Genomic DNA, 19,186 nt, shown 5'->3' on the forward strand with positions numbered 1-19,186 from the left:
AAAACACTTTACTTTGTAAAAAATCAAGCTGTTGGTTTTATTACTTGTTTTTCTTGTTAGGAAAGAAGCTTTTAAAGCTACTTGCAGTGTTAATTGTGCATTTCTTTCCTGTCTTGCAGAGAATGACATAAAATCACTGATGTGTTTGTTTTAGTTTCCAAAAGCTAATGTAAGGGAATAAAAGCTACTTAGCATGAAGTCAATCCTGCTTACTGTAAAACACTTTTATTGTTAAAACATTATGATACATTCCTTCTGCATAAGAACAAAAAAGTAAGAGGAAGATAAAAAAAAATAAGATCCATTTAAACCCTCTGATTTAAAAAGAAACAAATTTTCTATTTTTTATCAAATACTAGCCCACAGTAAACTATCAGGGAACACAAGCTTTGAACTAGCTTTTCATACTGGGGTAGCTCAAATAGAATGCTAGTTCCACTCAGTCAAAACAGATTACTGATTGACAGTATAGACCAGTATACAGTTGTAAGAGTTAAAACAGGAAAAAAATTACAAAATTATTTAGCTTTGCTCAGAAATGACTGGGGGAGAAAAAATCTATCATTCATATCACCCTTAAGTCATAAAGCAGGAAATGAAATACATTTCCTTATTAGTGGTGATCTTCCACCCTTACAATGTGGAAGAGCAACAGTATGTGTGTATGGTGAAGGTCAATGTTAGTAAAATCAAATACTTGCTGAAAGGACTTTTATTCTAGATTTCACTTGCAGAAATTTGCTTTGTACCTTCAAGATACTATGTTTCTGTATCTGCAAAATATCACTATTGTAATTGTGTGGTCTAGCTATGTCTGGTGTGTGACTAGCCCTGGAAACAAGGAGCATAAGGAGCTTTGACTGACATGTGCCTTCCATAGGCTTTTCATAATCCATGTCCTTATGTCCTAAACACAATCATAAACCATTGTTGGGGTTTTTTTACCACTAGGATGAGATAAAAATGAGCTCATAAACTTGGCCTGACTATTCTCTTCGTTCTCATACAGCCTTTGCCAGAGTATTACCTTTGCCACTTTTAGGTAGAGAATTAAATCATGTTAAAAGTACCTATTTCAGAGGAGTTACTTTCTCTTTCATTCTCTCTGCAGGCTGACTTATTGCATAATAGTGGGCTTTCTTGTTTGCTGGTTTGGTTTTACCTCTGTTTTAATACACCTGCTATGTGTTTACCAGAGAGGAAACAAGAAAAAGGGACACATGCCAAGGGGTTCATTCTACAGCCTTAAATTAACCCTGGAGATGTCCTGCCTATGTCACTGTGGTGGGTTGACCTTGGCTGGCTGCCAGACGCCCACCAAGTGACTCTGTCACTCCCCCTCCTTAGATATAAGGAAGAAATTTTTTACAATGAGGGTGGCGAAACACTGGAACAAGTTGGCCAGAGAAGTTGTGGATGCCACATTCCGGAAAGTGTTCAAGGCCAGGTTGAATGAGGCTTTGAGCAACCTGATGTAGTAGAAGGTGTCCCTGCCCATAGCAGGGGGGTTGGCACTAGATGATCTTTGAGGTCTCTTCCAATCCAAACCATTCTACGATTCTATGATTCTGTGATCAACAAGCATCTCCCTCCACGTACAAAGTTATCCTTTGCCACACCTTCGTGTGGAAGCTGTACCTGCTTTTGAGTATCCCAGCCAATTTTGTGTATGGATGCAATTTGCTCTTGGATACCTTACTACTGATTTTGTTGTTATTTTGAATCTACTAACGACTGAACATACATTAATATAACACAGTTAAGAAGTGATGAAGCAACGATAACTAAAGACAGGTCACCGTTCACCAGATTGAAATGCAATTTTCTAGCCAAATAGATGCTGATATCATTTCTTCAAAAGACGGGAGTATTCCTTCACTTCTTTCTTACAGTAGGAGTCCGTTAAAAAGAAAAAGAAACAACAAACCACACACACCAAAACATCCTACATCTTTTGAAAATCAGATTGAATGGAATTGGCTCTACCCACTACTGCCCTTGTCTTTCCCTTTAATTCTTCTTTCTGATATTTTTGTATCATTTGCACTGCATCTTTGCTGAAATATTCCTATCTGTTTCCCTCAGTTTCTGCTTATCCATGGTGAGAATTTCCCTGGCCACCTCAAAATTATTTTATGATATTACATAACCATATAAAAACACCCTATAATTCTCAACAGTTCACTCCAGAGGCTGATCCCACTAAAAGTGACTTTCCAACAGGCTCCGAATAGCAGCAGAATAGATGACGGTGTGCCATATGAACTATTCTCTCTGAGTAGGAAACTTAGAGAGACAGACTACTCTTCTATCTTTTCAGTCTCTCCCTTTTTTATTTCCCTCCTACTTCTCCTTCTCAGGGTTAGCTCAGGATTTTGCTGCTTCTTTTCAGAGCATTGTAACCGAGTGGTTTTTGAGGCAATTCAGTAATTTTCTGCCTCTTATTTTAATTTTTATTTTTCCTGTCTGAAATGTCTGAAACCTACATTTGTTTTCTGACTTTTCCTCTATTACCTCCAGCTCAATCTTCCTGTGTATAAATTGTTTTCTCACTTTTTTTTTTCCCCACTTTTTTTCCTTTTCTGAGATCCCTATCTCTTAAAGTTCTTTCCTTCACATTATGTAGGAGAGTTTGTCTCTTCATTTTTGTTAAAATTTTGCGAGATGGAAGAATATAGGCCAATTCTGTTGCAACTACACAAAAGGCTAAGGTCTAGATATTGAACTACACTGACATCAAAAAACAGATTATGGTTAAAGGATATCTGTGATACTATTATATGAATGAAAAAAATGATAAGAATATTAAGAGGTGAGAATAAAAATTCAACTTAAAAGACTCTGCATTATTCAGGAAAACTGAGACCTTGCAGATGAACACAGGTTACTCCATGCACTGTGGAAGAAAAGTTCTTGTATACCATGAGAATGAACCAGACTTTGAAACTTGATGCGTCTGAATGCAATCCTGATATCAAACGGCAACTCATATGCCAGGTGTGTTTGTTAAACTGCAGCTTTTCTATGGAAACTGTTTGAAAATAGTACTTTCTTCCTCCTCAGATCTGTTCCCTCTATGTCTTCAGTGTTACACCTGCACGCTCTGGGAAAAAGCTGAGCTTGTTGCTATTAGACTTTGAAATTAAAACATAGCAATGAGGAGCTGAATTAGATTCTACATCCTTATGAATTTTCAAGAGAACTGGTATTTTATGTTTGAGGTACTTACAGATAAGCAAGCAGTAAGTTTCACCTGTCTCTATTGTATCAGAATTTAAAATGAATGAGACTATGCCTGAAAGAGTTTATTGATCAATAGAACTGTTATTACACTTTATAATAAGTGATAAATAGATAACTTCAGGAAAGTGTTCAAGGCCAGGTTGGATGAGGCTTTAAGCAAACGAGTGGAAGGTGTCCCTGCCTCTGGCAGCGGTGTTGGAACTAGATGATCTCTAAGGTTCCTTCCAACCCAAACCATTCCTATTCTATGTTTCTATTATAAGTTTACAGGCATGTCAATTAGAAGATCTTAAGCCCATCTACTGAAGGCTCATAGTGAAACAGCAAAGACAGAACCCAGCATTTTGTCCTTTGCAGTCATTTTCTCAGAACAAAACTTCCTCTCAAAACGAAAAGTGACATGATTGGAGCACTGACCCAGTTATTAACCTACTGCACTTGTTCTACAAAACAAACAGCTGCTGTCCGTCTCAGAAAAGAGCAAATTGGCACCACTTTAATTCCCATTGCAAAGAATGCCTCCATTCTGAGAAATTCTTGTGAAATAGAAAATACTATCTAATTAATCCAAAGTTTTTTGTCTCTTTAAATGTGTTGTTGGCAACTTTTTTACAACATAATAGTATAGCTTTCTATACATTGCCTGCTAGTGTCAAAAGAATAGAAAATATACAAACACTGAAAATAAAATTGCAGGTGTCATATCTGAGAGAAAATATGTTGCTTGTTCAAAATTGAATGAACATTTTATAGAAATGTAGAGTGTTCTGCCCCAGCAAGTTTAGTTGATCAAAATTCATTTTACTATGTTTTGCTGGGACAAAGATTTATGTCTCCACTAGAATAAAATAGAAATAGAACATACTACATTGGTTTTAAAGTAGAAAAATGAGTAAAGTAACATATTATGGCACCAATCATTCTTACCCAGCTGGACTGAGTTGAGATAATGAACTAATTACTAATCAACTCAAGGTACCTATCCTGCCTACAAGAGGCAGGCCATTTCCTCCTGGCTGTGGAGGATGCAACAGTGTCCTTGGTGCTGCAGCCCAGGCTGGTGAGCAACAACTGGTGACCCCGACGTGATACATCCGTGAGACCCTGGGAAGCCCTGACTCCCTTGCCGAGCCAAAGGAGCCTGAGCCAAAAGAGCCGGAGCTGGGAGCTCGAGTGAGAGTCCTTTGGAGAAGAAGGTAAAGCCGCAAGCCCTGACGTGGTATTTGTGGGAGGGAAGTGTGCTGGAGTTGGATGAATGGGCTGGGTCTCTGCTCACCCATAAAGCCTTTGTGAAAACAAAAAATAGTAAAACAAAAAGGGGGAATTATGGCACCAATCATTCTTATCCAGCTGGACAGAGTTGAGATAATGAATTAATTACTAATCAACTCAAGGTACTGACCCTGCCTACAAGAGGCAGGCCATTTCCTCCTGGCTGTGGAGGATGCAACAGCGTCCTTGGTGCTGCAGCCCAGGCTGGTGAGCAACAACATATTACTGGGGCCAATGTTGAATAGTACCAGCAGACACAAACCTATTGCTAAGTGTTTCTGGAACACCATCCAAGCACCCTACCCAATTTTGAGCTCTATTGCAATGGATGAGTTTTCCTCTTCCCTATGGCACAGTAGGGACACCCTGGTTCCAGTAACTGTTCTCCCAGGTTAATTCTGACCCAGTGGCTTCTCCAGTTTTCTATCCCAATCACAACAGAAATGTGCTTTGCTCTCAAGAGCAAGTTACAATTTATTTAGTGGTCTGTATAAGCCCTGAAGCTGTCTGCCTATTGAACAAACATAAGCTTGCTAAACACTGCTAAATCTTGTGGAAAAAAAAAAGTACTGAGTCTAGCATTCTTCCCAAGGTGGAAACATCCTTGGAATAGGAGAGCTGCTGCAGATTATTTAATTTCAATGAATTTCAGTCATCTGAAATACCTACTTTTGAATTAGTTGTACTATGTTTTCTTTATAGGCCACAAAGACATATAGACAATTCTAAAATATGATTAATTTTAGATGTCAGCAATAGGATGAGATGAGTTGCACCTCAGGGATGACTGTTACTCTTTGCTGATCTGCACTATATATTTTAAAAGTTAACTGAAACTGTTTCCTTTACTCAGTTTTGTCAGAAAAAAATTAACTTGCATTTCGGGCAGGAGTCTAAGTGTCTATTTCTGCTCGCATTGCCTCTGACTGTATAAGTGATTTTCTGCATCATCAACACCATCATCTGAAACTACCCAAGAACATGAACAAACACTCAACACAGAGCAGAGAGATGCCATTGCTATTATTTAGGACAGGCCAGGTAATCTACAGAAGGGGCAGCTGTCAGGGCTTTATCTCACCAGAAACAGGTCAAAACAGTCATATAAACAAGTCCTCTTGTAGGTGTGCTCTAATATGAGCATTTCAATCTGTGGGTGTTCCCCAAATCACTACCAACTATAACAGGATGTATTACAGATTCCTGTACTCTTGACATGAAAGGTACTATTCTGTTGAAAACAAAACAACTAAATGTAGGTTTCTTCCTATAGGTATCTACATGTGTCGTAAGTGTCTAACCTCCCATTTCAGTTGATGCAGGCGGTGGTTTCTAGAGAGCAATTCAGCTGGTCAGACTCAGAAGCTCAATTCAGTTGTCTAATGGCAAGCATTTAATGTCATTTGAGATGCCACAGAGTATGTGCAAAATTCTCTAAGGTCTGACAAATATGCTATAGGACCTATAGGATGTCCTCATTTCCAGAGAAGCTGCTGGGGCCAGGCAAAAAGCCAAATGATGTCTCAGATGTCAGAAGCAAACTATGTTGAGACAACTGGATAAAGGCTAAGATCTGTACCAAGATCTCCATTAACACAGACACATTTATACACCAGTGTCTAAATCTAACTTTGAATGACCTCAAGTGGAACCCAATCTTTAGTGCAGTTCTAGTGAATGTCTAAATATAGGACAAAATTTTAGTCTCTTGATGTCTATTTGAACCCCTCTTACAAAGTTACATATGACTTTCTAATGTTCTATAAACATATGCAACATCTTCTGGACAGCTTCCCTCAAAACCTTGGGCTCAGTTAAATGGTGTATTAAATGAGGACAGCTTATGCCCAGAACTAGACCAACAGTAAAACATGTCTCTCTGGTGAACAGTAACAGTTTTCAGTAAAATTATGCAATAATAGGAGGAAAAAAAAAGGTTATAGTTTAACCACCTGTAAATATAGAGGAACTTAGCCAGGTGAGAAGTTTTGAAACTGGTTGATTAATAGTTAATTATAATATCATTATTAAAAAATACTTTGGTTCCAGCAGCCCTACACTTGATTTGCTCTACTGTAACTGGGGCTATGTACTAAGCACCACATAGTGTACAGTCTGAATTTGGAACCTCTAATGTTTGGTAATCCTTAGACAGGGATTTTCTGAGAATTCAGCATCTTTACAATTATTTGTGATCAAGAGCTAAAGTTTGGATATCATCTGTGATGTCTTTTTTGAACACAGTTTATACAGTCATTCAAAAGATGCAATATTTTTCTATTTCATTTTTCCTTCTGTGGTAGCAATTCAGTATCAGTACCTATTGGATTAAAGAACACGGAGAATCAGCATCACCACAAATACAGCTAACATGATGTCCTGGGTCCCTCCCTCACTCCTCCTCCTTGGTGAGGTAGAGGGGAGAAAAATGTAACAAAAGGCTGAGGGTCGAGACAAGAACAGAGAGGGAGCACCCACCAACCATGGCCCCGGGCAAAACAGACTCAGTTCCGGGACAAATCAATTTAATTCATTAACGGTTCATTCAGAGAGGATGACAAGAAAGGAAGAAACAAAGCCAGATCTCAAACCTTACCCCACCTCTTCCTTCTTCCCAGCTCTACCTCCTCCCCCAGCTGCATAGTCTCCGCCCCACCATTAATCCCCACGGGCAGCAGAGGGGCTGCTGCCATCTCACCACGGGCTGTGGGGGAATCATAGAGTCATAGAACAGTTTGGCTTCGAAGAAACCTTCAAGATCATCTAGTTCCAACCCCCCTGTCATGGGCTGGGAAACCCTCCACTATAACAGGTTGCTCAAAGCCTCATCTAACCTGGCCTTGAACACTTCCAGGGGTGGGACACCCACAACTTCTCTGGGCAACCTGTTCCACTGCCTCACCACCCTCTGAGTGAAAAATTTCTTCCTTAGATCTAATCTAAATCTACCCTCTTTCAGTTTAAAGCCATTGCCCCTTGTCCTATCACTACATGCCCTTGTAAAAAGTCCCTCTCCAGCTTTCCTGTAGGCCTCCTTTAAGTCCTGGAAGGCTGCAATAAGATCATCCCGGAGCCTTCTCTTCTCCAGGCTGAACAAACCCAACTCTCTCAGCCTGTCTTCACAGGAGAGGTACTCCAGCCCATGGATCATCTGGACTCCTCTGGACTCGGTCCAGCAGTTCCATGTCCTTCTTGTGTTGGGAATATCGGCTTCAGCACCACTTCCTCCACTCCATCTTTGCAGACCTCAGTGTCTGCGTGGCCATTTCTTTCAGGTCTCACTCCTCTCTCTGCTGCAGTCATGATGGGCCCTGCAAACCTCAGCAGTCCTGGCAGGATTAGGATGAACTCCATCCAGCAGGCTCCCCAGGAGCGGGGCATGTTGGAGCTCTCTGAATCATGCTGCTGTGGCCATCTCCAGTTGGGTAGTGGCAGCCCAGCATGGGCAGCCGGCCACCTGGGGTGCCGGGGGCCAGTCCCTCTGCCTCCCCTCTCTCCAATGTAGGTCCAGCCCCATTCGGGCTCCTTTGTCCCCATCTTAAATAAAGCATTTGCAGAGATGCTGATTGGCTCTGCTCTGGCCTGAGGGGATGGGGGTCCGACCTGGCTGGAGGCTGGTTCAGCTGATTTTGGAGTCAGGAAAGCTTTTCACAGCTACTTACAGGGTCCATTTCTGCAGCCCCTCCTGTGCTACCAAAAGCCCATCACATAAACCCAGCATACATGATTACCAATAAAAAGGAAAAAAGGAACTATGACAATAGTTTAAAAAATTTGTAAAAAATATAGTTTACCACTGGCTAAATATCATATTGCTAGAAAAAAGTAGCTTGTGAACACCTAAATGAGGAAAAATATGCTGTGTTTGAAATAATTCAGTTGCTATGTTGTTTTATAAAATGTGCTGCTATATGCTACAGGCAGCATTCAAAATCAAAATGTTGAAGTTTACATGTGGAACAGACTTCTCTGCAGTATATGTAGAGTTTTCTAGTTTACATATGTGAAGTGGCTACTATATTGTCATGTACTAGTCTGTTTTGAGCACTGTTTCCATAAATTTTACTCCATGTTCAGAATGCATCAGGATGTGGTTTCATGAGTATGTTTCGCACTTTGGATCAGCTCTCCACTTAACGTTAGGCAGACATTTAAAGCAAAAGATTACTTCAGAGTACCAAGTGCCCATATCCTACCAATTCTTTGCAGCAGGTCAGAGATGCAGACCGCAGAGGATGAAGTGGGATGAACCAGATGACAGCTATTTCTGACCTCTTTTCCCTTGTGTGATGGCAAAGGCCGCAAGTCCATCTATTCAACCTCTTCTATTCCTCTTCTAAGCTCTCCGTCACTTCTGTATCCTTTCCTTTCCGTCTTTCTAAGATGGCCTTGACATCTCATCTTCACTCTGGGTGGCCAACACCAATTCAAACTCCAGAGTAATTTCACACATATTGTATAACTTAAAAATAACTTAAAAATTCATTATATTATCTTTAAAGAAATGTATGCCTTAGACCATTTTAACACAGGCTACCAATGGCAATTCAGCTGAAGAGCAGCCATCTTTTTTATTGGAAGTCTTCTGTTCCCTTCTTTCGCAACGCAAAGATAAAATCTCATCTTTAAACAGGATGCTGAACAAGATGTTGCTCATAATTCAGTAGGTAACATACTTCTCTCTGAGCCAGAGTTGGAGCACTGCCTCAGCATAATGTTTTAAATGGTCTTTTTTTTTACTGCAGCTGCCATCTTTCAAAATTAGTCCTACTGGTGACATACTTTCCACTGTTGGGCTCACGCTTTCCTCTCAAACTGTCCATTTTATCTTTCATTCAGGTTGTTATTTACTTCTTAAGCAATTTTCCAACATTTCTTTGCAATATTCTTGAGCATAGATAGGAAAATAAAAATAAGCAACTGCTGGAACCATAAACAAGTAATTCAAAATTACGATCTATTTTGTATGTGCTACGTACAAGCTCTTTGCAAGCACTCTGCCTGAACAGGCTTGCAAAATTACCTGGCAAGCATTTCCTAGTATGTGTAAATGATACCAAAGGTTATTATTAGGGTTCTGTCTTTCTTTGCTGTCTCATCATGAAGGCTTTCTCTTCACAGAGGAATAAAATCTAGCCACAAGAAATGGTAGAAGAATTGGAAAAGAGTCTGCCAGCAGACTTAACAGGTCAAAGGCATGGCCAAACTTGACAAGTAACAGTTGTCCATGCCAAAAGAAGGTTGCTGGTTCAAACAGTCACTGAAGTTTGGATTTGAGATGGATTAAAAGGATCAGTTGTCAGTCTCTGCTCTCATGTTTGTAAACTCTTCCATAGCAAAGGTCACTGTGGAGATAAAGGAAACATTCAAGTCAAGATGGTGACAGCCCCTCTGGATAAAGGCAGAAGGTCAGAAATTATTATCTAAACTCTACTGCCTAGAAAAAACAATTCCTTGGCAATAAAAATTGTCAGTAAATTGTATTTGTCAGGATATTTTTCAGTCAGCTAAGTCTAGATTCCCTTGGCCAAGTTTTCAGTCTTGTGTAAATATGCACAAAAGAAAACACGAAGCATGCTAGTTTAGTTATACTTTCAATTACTTTTTTTGGTCATATTTATCATTATGGCACTTGTATGTCTACATACATCCAAAGTCATAAGGTTAGACCAATATTCTGCCTTTTTACTGCCTTTTTTCTCCTCATGTGCCACAAGGAGTTCACATGTTCCTCTAGAACCCTGTCAATGCACAGGCCTTTGAGCTGTCTTCCCCCTCTGTCATGCAGTCTTGCCAGTACTGATTCAGCATCATCCTGTAGAAACAGAATGTACATGGCCCTTAGGACTTAGTGGTCCTGTTTAGCTTTCCTTCACTTCGCTTACTCCTCGTCTTCGGTCATCTCACCTGTATAACTCATTTTGACTCTTTGCCTGTGTTTCTTTTTCCATTTTTCACTCTATTCTCTTTCATTTTTTCTCTGTTCCTCTTTCTTCCCTCTCCTTTTCCACTGGTTATCTGCTCCCTGTGTCATCATTTTCATGCTTTCTGAAGCCCCACTCTTCCTTTGTCTCTCTTCACACATCTTTGTCTAGTTTTCAGTGTCAAGCTCTTTCTTTCCCTTTTGTCTGGGCATTTAGAAAGCTCTAGAAGTGCTTCTCTCCAGCTCATCACCTAAGAGTCCATTTATTCACTCCTAGTTAATTGGGATTTTTCATTATTTTTGGTTGCAGAATGCTCCTGTAAGCTAAAAAGCTGAGACTAGCCCATTTCTCTCTTGGCTAGAAAAAGGAAGTTTCAGATCATGCGGTCTTAGTCCATTTCCATTACCAGCAAGCTCACAGAGCTCATTACTGGAATGTGATGCTAGCAGCTGCATCTGGTAGAACAGGATCCAAAATTTATGTGATTCCTAATGGAGTACTGGAACGGGGTTGGCATGCTGACATCTATGTCCTGCAGTAAGGAGAAATGTAACTCTAAAAACAGCATTAAACATTGCATCAAGGTGTCTGTCACTCAGGGAGAACTGAAAGGGGTTTTTTCCTCCTATACTGCACTGTTGTGTTACAGTCAAGAAAATCATTTGACCATAGCCTTTTGGGGACTTCTTCATGCAATGAATATTGTTGGTATAGAATTCAATAGAATGTTGTGAAAAAGCATTAGAAGACACTAGAGATCCTGAGGGTCAGTGCTTTTTGTTTTCTCATCTTTCTATCTCTGTTCCTTGTCATATTTCAGACAGAAGATGAATATATTCCTGAGTAAGAACACAGGATAAAATAAGTTTATTTATTAGCACAGTCTCTCTGCAGATGTGCATACTCTCGTTGGATGCAACTGTGCAATTTAGCTTTTAAGCAGAATTTCTCTACTGTGAATTAGGGTAGGCGAGTTAATATACAAAAGAAACTCATTGACTATGTGACTGACTCACTTTGATTTTCAGTTATAATTATTCAGATTGGGTGTTGATTTCAGAGGGCTTGCCAGTATGGAAATAGTGAAACAGAACATCAGGTAAATCTAGTAATGTCAGAAATGAGAATCTAAATCTTAGTCAGGAGTCATGAAAAAAAAAAAAATAAGGCTCTACAGTATAGTCTAGCAATAACCAAAGTACTGAGAAGACACCTAAATATTTAGGTGAGGAATTAGTCAACTCTAGAATGTGATCCCTGAAAGGACTGAACAAGGGTGGAAACTGTCTCTGTTGGATCAGTGTCCACAGTGAATGAAGACTCTTGCAAGGCCCACAATGTATTTGTTTCAGAAAGAAGTATTTCCAATGTGAAAATCTGAACAGTTTTTGGAAATCCACCTTTTACAATTCTTCATTCAAAGAGAGACACATACACCCAGTTATCTGACGCCACTCAAACAGGAAAGGAACCAACCAAAAGAGTCCCCAAAGATCCAGGAGATGACTGGAATAGGTGTGTTGTGCTCTGCTTGTGATTGCCCTGAACATTTGGCCCCATTGATTTCAAAGACAGTTTAACTCCTAACTCAGCAAGACCAGAATTTTAACATTTGTCTTCAGTTTCTGGTGCCTCTGTGTGGTCAACTGTCTTGAATTCACAGGACAAATAGCCAGACATCAATGAAGAGACAAGGCTGATGACAGATACACATTAATGATACAAGAAGCTGTGCAAAACTGTACATAGAGCACTTGCCATTCAGTCATTTCAGCAGTGTTACTGTTATCAGCTGTCTGTAATTCAGTGGTACCTACAAGCAGGACCAAAGTCCCTCTGGACTGTTCATCCAGGAAGACAATCCCTACTCTAAAGAAATTACCCTGTCTTTTAAGCAGGACACAAGTGACTGTGACAATCCAAGTGAGAAGACAGTGATGAATGGTTAATGTAATGCAGCTATCGTAAAACTACCTATGCCTGAAATTCATTAATTTATGTCTTCTTAATTAATTCAGATTCTATCCACCACACAGCCTAGTCACACTTGCTTAGCTGATATATTGCTTGCTGACTGTATGCAAGTCCAGTCATTTAAGTAGTAGTCACAGGCAGACGGTATGTGCTTATGGCAAAGATTAGGTCCACCGTCCTGTGCATGGCAATATGATAATGTTGTAAGTAGGTCATGTACATGGGTTCCTTAGTATGTTGCATGCATTTATGCATGGCTTTGCAGAAAATACTCTTCCATAACCTTCTATATACCTTATGTAAGAGGCATAATTTTAAAAGGAGGCATTGTTCTTTTTTATTAAGCTTCTTATTCTTCTTACTTCTGTATTGTTTCTGTAGCTTTGTTTCATTTCAAAATATTTCTACTATTAAAACTGCATGTGTGTGCATTTATAAACCTGCGATTACTACACCAATGAAAATGCTACAGTTTTGATAAATGCTTCAGCCAAGCCTACACGCCTCCACCCATCCTGGTGGCGAAAGAAATTATCTTTCTATACAAGATATGTGAAGTAGTGTAGTTACCTTCCCCACACTTACTAGAATCCTTTCATTATCAAGTATAAACAGTAAGGATAACACAGGGAAACTGATCTCTCTGGCCTGAGAAGGTAACTGTTCAAAGTTACACATATCTTCACTTGAAGCTCCTCAAACTTCATAAACTTTAGAAACTCTCTTGGTGCATCTGGACCAGATGACCTTTAAAGGTCCCTTCCAACCAAGCTATTCTATTCTATGAAATGCATCTAGCAGTTACATCATGATATCAGTTACAACACTACTGTATTAGATTTCAGGTTTTCTCTGCCATCCCTTTACTTTATTGTTCATTACAGGTCATATGTTATTCAATTATGTTCCTGCCACTTTCAAAAAAATTGCACTAGAAGTATGCAGTTTAAAGTTACGTAGTTTTAAACAATGCCATCTTACTCAGCCCATGGCTGTTATCAGCCTTCCACTTCAGCACTGCATTGCTTGCCCAGTAGTCTAGAAATGTTTGATTGCCATTGTCTTGCCAATGAAATGATTTTCAGCAACAAGCACAAGCCCATTCTCAACGTCCACTTTTAGGTCATTGGTATATTTTGGGGCAGCACTGGAAGTCTAGTCTTCCTTAGGGGGATAAATTAAATTAATTTTAAGACATCTAAATTTTGTTTTACCCTCAGTTCCTTTTCTGTTGCTGAAGGAAATGACTGCTGCCTGATCCCATTGTAACCAGGCTATAGCGCCAGGAAACAGAAATGGTGAGCATTAGCTAGAGGGAAGATGGGCTTGCAAACAACAACAACAGCTCATGGCTGAGGTTTGACAAAGTTTTTATTCAAGTAGGTGGACTTCCACCAATCTTATGTTTTGGGAGCATATTCAAATTGTGTTATACCATTAGTGTGTATTTCTACACCAGCCTACCAATACCACTGAAATTAATTTGCTTTCATGGTGTATGATGCCACATGGAAGAGGGCAGTGAAGTATATTTTCAGCAGTAGTAATGGCATGTGAATATAAAATACAGACATCAATTTAAGATAGTGGTGACACATCCTACATCTCCCATATATCAAAAAAAAAAGTTATGTAGGTGTACAGCAGAGTCGTCTCTCTCAATAATTTTATTCTCATCTACCACCACTGATTTTAATGAAGTTATTTTTGATTTACACTGGTATGCAAAGACAGTGAGATCTATATTATACAGATACATAAATGCAAGGGCTTGAAAGAGGTAGACAGCTTAAAAACTCAGAGATCGTGAAAAATGTGATTATTTAGAAGTACATACTAAATCATGGTAATTTGTGAGTACTTGTCTCACGTGATAGCCATGTTAGAAATGGTTGAAAACTTATCTCTAGAAATACATGAGAACAATTACTACAGCTATATACTTTCTGGATAAATCCTAGTGGTAAAAAATTGCACAGATAAACAAGGCAGTATATCTGTGTACAACTGCTGTTTAAGTGAATGGAGTAAATATTACAGTCTACTAGTAAATTCCATACAACACTGTATTACTTCTGCCATCGAGCTTGATATATCGTGTACCATGAAGAAAAACATTTCTGATGGAGAGTTGAGGTGTGAGAAAAATAACATGCGCTTGAGATTGAGCCTGAGGAATATCAAGGAAGAACTCTCTTCAAAAGCACTTTCAGTTACAACTTGTCTTTTTCTGGAAAGACCATAAACAAATGAAACAGGTTGTTACCAGAAAATGCTAATTCTCAAAAACAGAAAGTTCCGCAAAAGAGAATATTAGCGTTGATTCAACTTTGACAAATCACACACACACAGAACCTTTCCTCGTTTTCTTTCCAGTTCACCTTATGATTTCTGTGGCCTTCCAGAAACCCTGCAGCTTCTGACAACCTCTACTCATGACTGTGATATAGATTCCCTTGCTTGAAGGGCTCAAAACCAAACATAACGGAAAATACTCATCCAGCTCTAAAAAAAGCTGAAAGTATATGATCTTATCTGTGCTCTCTAGATGATTACTTATTTCAGCGATCACAAATCTCGGACAGGAGCTAGTACAAAACAAAGAGTCAACAAGGAATATTCATAACCACAGTCTAGGAAGAAGTGAGAGTTTTCTCATCGCATATTTTCAGTTAATCTAAAAAGAGGTGTCACCTTCAATTTATTACTATTTTGTTTTGTATGCCAGACTTAACATAAAGATAACTTCTTGTGCACTGATGGGAATTTGAATTATTCAGTAAATGCTGAACTTGGTAGCTCGAGTATTCCATTTTTAGGGCCAATAGATTACAACTGAATTCACAATGCCTCCATCTTAACATTGAGAAGTTTGAACAAAAGCATACATGTGTTTGTTTAAGATATTTCTTTTCAGCTTTGATGGATATGTCCTTTAAAAAATAAGTTATTGTTGTATATGATAATCTTTCTGTGTCTGCATCATTGCTGCACCTGAGAACTGAATCTTAATGCCTCTTTATAGACTTAAATAGCAAAAAGGTTGTTTTTGTTATTGTTTAGTTTGGTTTTGTTGTTGGATGTTTTTTTGCCGAGGATGTATGTTTAATTACTCTAGATCAATACCAAACTACCAAAAAAAAGAAGTTAATAAACTGGCATGATGCAAAATTCTTCTTTCTTTCACAGATATGCCAGTTTGCTTGTGACTATACACTAGATACCACGTTACAACAAGCTCACATTGTGCTGTATAAATGCATAAGCACTTGCTGCTTCTAGTTAAATTTAAAAATAGAAAAATAATAAGTGAATCAACTTTATCATATTTGGACACAACAATTTGTCATATTTAGTAGGGATTTTAGTTTTATATGTGTCTGAACATACACACATATAAAGTGTGAAGGGCTACAAGGCTGTAACTTAGCCTCTAAGTTTTTAAGTTTCACACAGCTCCTATTGGAGCCTACCTATAAACACATTATGTTATTGAACTTCATTCTTAGCCTTATTTCTGTTACAACACAAGTTGCTCAAGAATTGAAACTTATATGTCCAAGGTCAGGAAAGAAAAATAAGATCTTGGAGGCTGGTGATGAATGAGAAAGCTAAATAAATGCCCATGAGATGTGCTTTTTATTATTTTTGGGTTTCACTAGACCATAAAAAAGGACAGTATTAAAAATAAATCTCAGCAAATAGCAGTTTACACAGCGCTATTATCTATGAAATATTCAAACATCTGCCTACTCACAGAACGTCACTGGCAGGCCCTACAAACTCTTCATTTAGTGCAAGGGTCTTCATTAGCTAATGATCGTGTTTCGACTTTCACAAGTTTCTAGAAAATGCTTTTCCTTTTCCTATTTACTTCTCCCGGTCTACAATAACTGTGTGAGAACAGTATTCTACATATTCTTTATTATTTAGTTTATGTATTTTTAACATATACTATGGTACAACAACAGTCTAGTACAGCTGCTAAGTTTAAAGTTGGTTGTGTGTTCTGAGAAACTTGGAGCAACAACAATGTACCAGTCCTTATTTCACAATTGATTTACTGGATAGATTATGTTGTATTAGGAGAGTTTGAATTGTCCAAAGGAAGGGAGACAAGAGTAGTTTGTCTGACTCAGACCTTCTGCACAGTTGATGGATATCACTAGTCTGAGTGAAAGAAGAGAAAAAGTACCAGGACTGGCTACAAACTATGTTTGTATTTCTGAACAAGAAAATTATCTCCTACTATTTGTTACTTCTTAGCTCAGGAGACAGAAATTAATCCAGTTTCCCATGTATAAATAAGATTGCACCAAAGTTGTACTTGAGACTCATCAGTTCTTGAAGAAACAACCTATCAATTCCTCATTTATTGGCAGTTTTGCCAACAATGTGTGTTATTAGTTTAGCCATTATAAACACAGCAATATATGAGTAAAGACAAAAAATTGAAATATTGACTACAAAACAAAAATATTTCAAAATATTTCATTTGGACAAAGAAAACAACATTTTTACTTTCCCCTGGGGGAAAAAAAAATATACGTTAAAATTAGCAATCATGGGACAATCATATGTCCCAGAAATGTATCATAGGATAGAAATACTTTTCAGGAATCTATACTGATTACAGTTCATAGAGTTGCTGTCTGAAAATTTAATATTAGGAAATTTTATTATTCAACAAGTGCACTTGCATTACAAGAGTCTTATTTGAGGGTTAAGAGCTTAAGTACAGTTCTTTTCATTTTGTCTTATATTTATTCTATTTTTTAAAAAAAAAAGATAGCCAAGACTTTTCCAGTGTTTGTGGTTTTCTGTCTTTCAAATTCTAAAACAAAAAAAAATAAAAGGGACTTCAGTAATCCCAATTTTATCAGTTATCAAATTTAGAAAGCTGACTTTGCATAACAAAGTTTTCATCTAGGAAAAAGAATCGTAGCTTTTTTTAAAAAAAACTCTCTACTAGATTTAACTGGATTAAACAGGCGTCTCATCAGGTAGCATCATCTGGTATCAGAAAAGGTCACAATGGTGACAGAACTTCAGTATCAAACACATCAGCATTCTCTGCTTTGACTCACGGATTTTTGTGAAGCCTGTAATACCTACAGATCTTCCAGATTCACATATGTTGCATCATTGCTTGGACAAATTCTTGTGCAGACCACCTGTCCTACAAGCTCTTGCAGTTTATTTTTTTACCTTTACATCTCATTTAGAAACATGCTCTGAAACAAAAATTAAGACTACAGTTACAATTAGAGTCAAGATTTGTAAAATGGGCTGAACTGCTGGTTTTACAGTTGACTTTTGCAAGGCTAAACCCTGATGCACCAGCACTAAAAGCTGTCAATGAGGTAACCTTAACCAGTCCTGGATTAGGTATCAGCTTGGACTAGAATTAGTGCTCAGATGTGTTAAACAAATTTAAGATCCTTCTGGATTCAAACAGCAAGCTAAACCCTCATCCCAGTTGGTTCAGATATCTTATCCTGAAGGTCGGCTTGTTCTCTGATGACTGAGATTAGAATTAAGATTTGGGAAAATGCAGACTGAAGTTCTTTTTAACTGATGGCTAATACATATTTAAGATGAGGAATGATGTGAATAGAACTAATGATTTAACGTTGGTACAAGGGTTGGAAGAATTCCTGATCTATTATGTTTAGAGCTGTTGGTAAAATATGAGAAAGCATAATTTGAATAACTCTGTTGGTGAAACCTGAAATGTTGATGGCATTCCATAACAGCAGATGTCAACAAGTCCTATGATTCTTTTGTCTGATGCAATGCTGTTTGTCTCATTTTATGGTTAGAACTACTCTTTAACAGTCACATCAAGGAGCTATATGTACCGAAATGTTCTACAGAGCTCCCACAAGAATGTTGAGGGCTCATAGCACACTGGAAAAGCTCACTGATCTCCTGCTGCAATAGGAGTTCAGCTGTCTGTGATCAAAGATCTATCTGGGTACACCAGAGCAGTGTGAGCTTGGCTCAGTTCTACTGAGAAAAATCTTATTAAGAAAATATGCAACAAAGTCAAGCAAGGCAAGAAAGAAAAAAAAGGACAACTATAATTGCTCAAAAAATAATATTTGACAGATCAGAGGTTCGAGAGGGAAAATAAAAATGCTGACCCTAAAAGGTATAAAACTTCAAATGAAAAAGAAAAAAGAGAATTCAAAGATACAAACTCAAAACCAGTAAAGACCAGCCAATTTCAAGGAACAAGAGGGGCCAGAACTTGCACTGGCTGGCAAAGGCTTGGGAGACTTTAGAATTGTAGAATCATCGAATGGTTTGGGTTAGAAGAGACCTTAAAGATCATCTAGTTCCAACCCCCCTGCCACAGGAAGGGACACCTTTCACCAGAGCAGATTGCTCAAATAGACCAGGTTGCTCAAAGATTAGGATCATGAGCTCACCACTGTAGCTTATTAGTGTTAGATAACTATCTTGTGCATTAGCCCATGAGTAATTGCTTTACACTCAAGAGTGTGTCCTGCTCTCCGACTCTCAGCACGTCACAGAAGTTGACTGCATGAAGCAATTAAGAAAGAGAGGGTTACACAGCTAGGTAAACAAATCCGATCATTGATTAAGACCACTGCTAAAATAAAAATTTGGGTTAAGACTTCAGTATCATGATCTGAAAGCTTTCAAGGATCGTGGAAAATCTGAAGGGACAAAATAAGGATAAATGCTAGCCCAGTACTTATGGATTGAATGAAAAGCAACATGAGCCCTGGCCTCTGAATAGGCTG

The sequence above is a fragment of the Tauraco erythrolophus genome, chromosome 4 (genome assembly GCF_009769465.1).
Source record: "Tauraco erythrolophus isolate bTauEry1 chromosome 4, bTauEry1.pri, whole genome shotgun sequence".
NCBI classification, from domain to species: Eukaryota; Metazoa; Chordata; class Aves; order Musophagiformes; family Musophagidae; genus Tauraco; species Tauraco erythrolophus.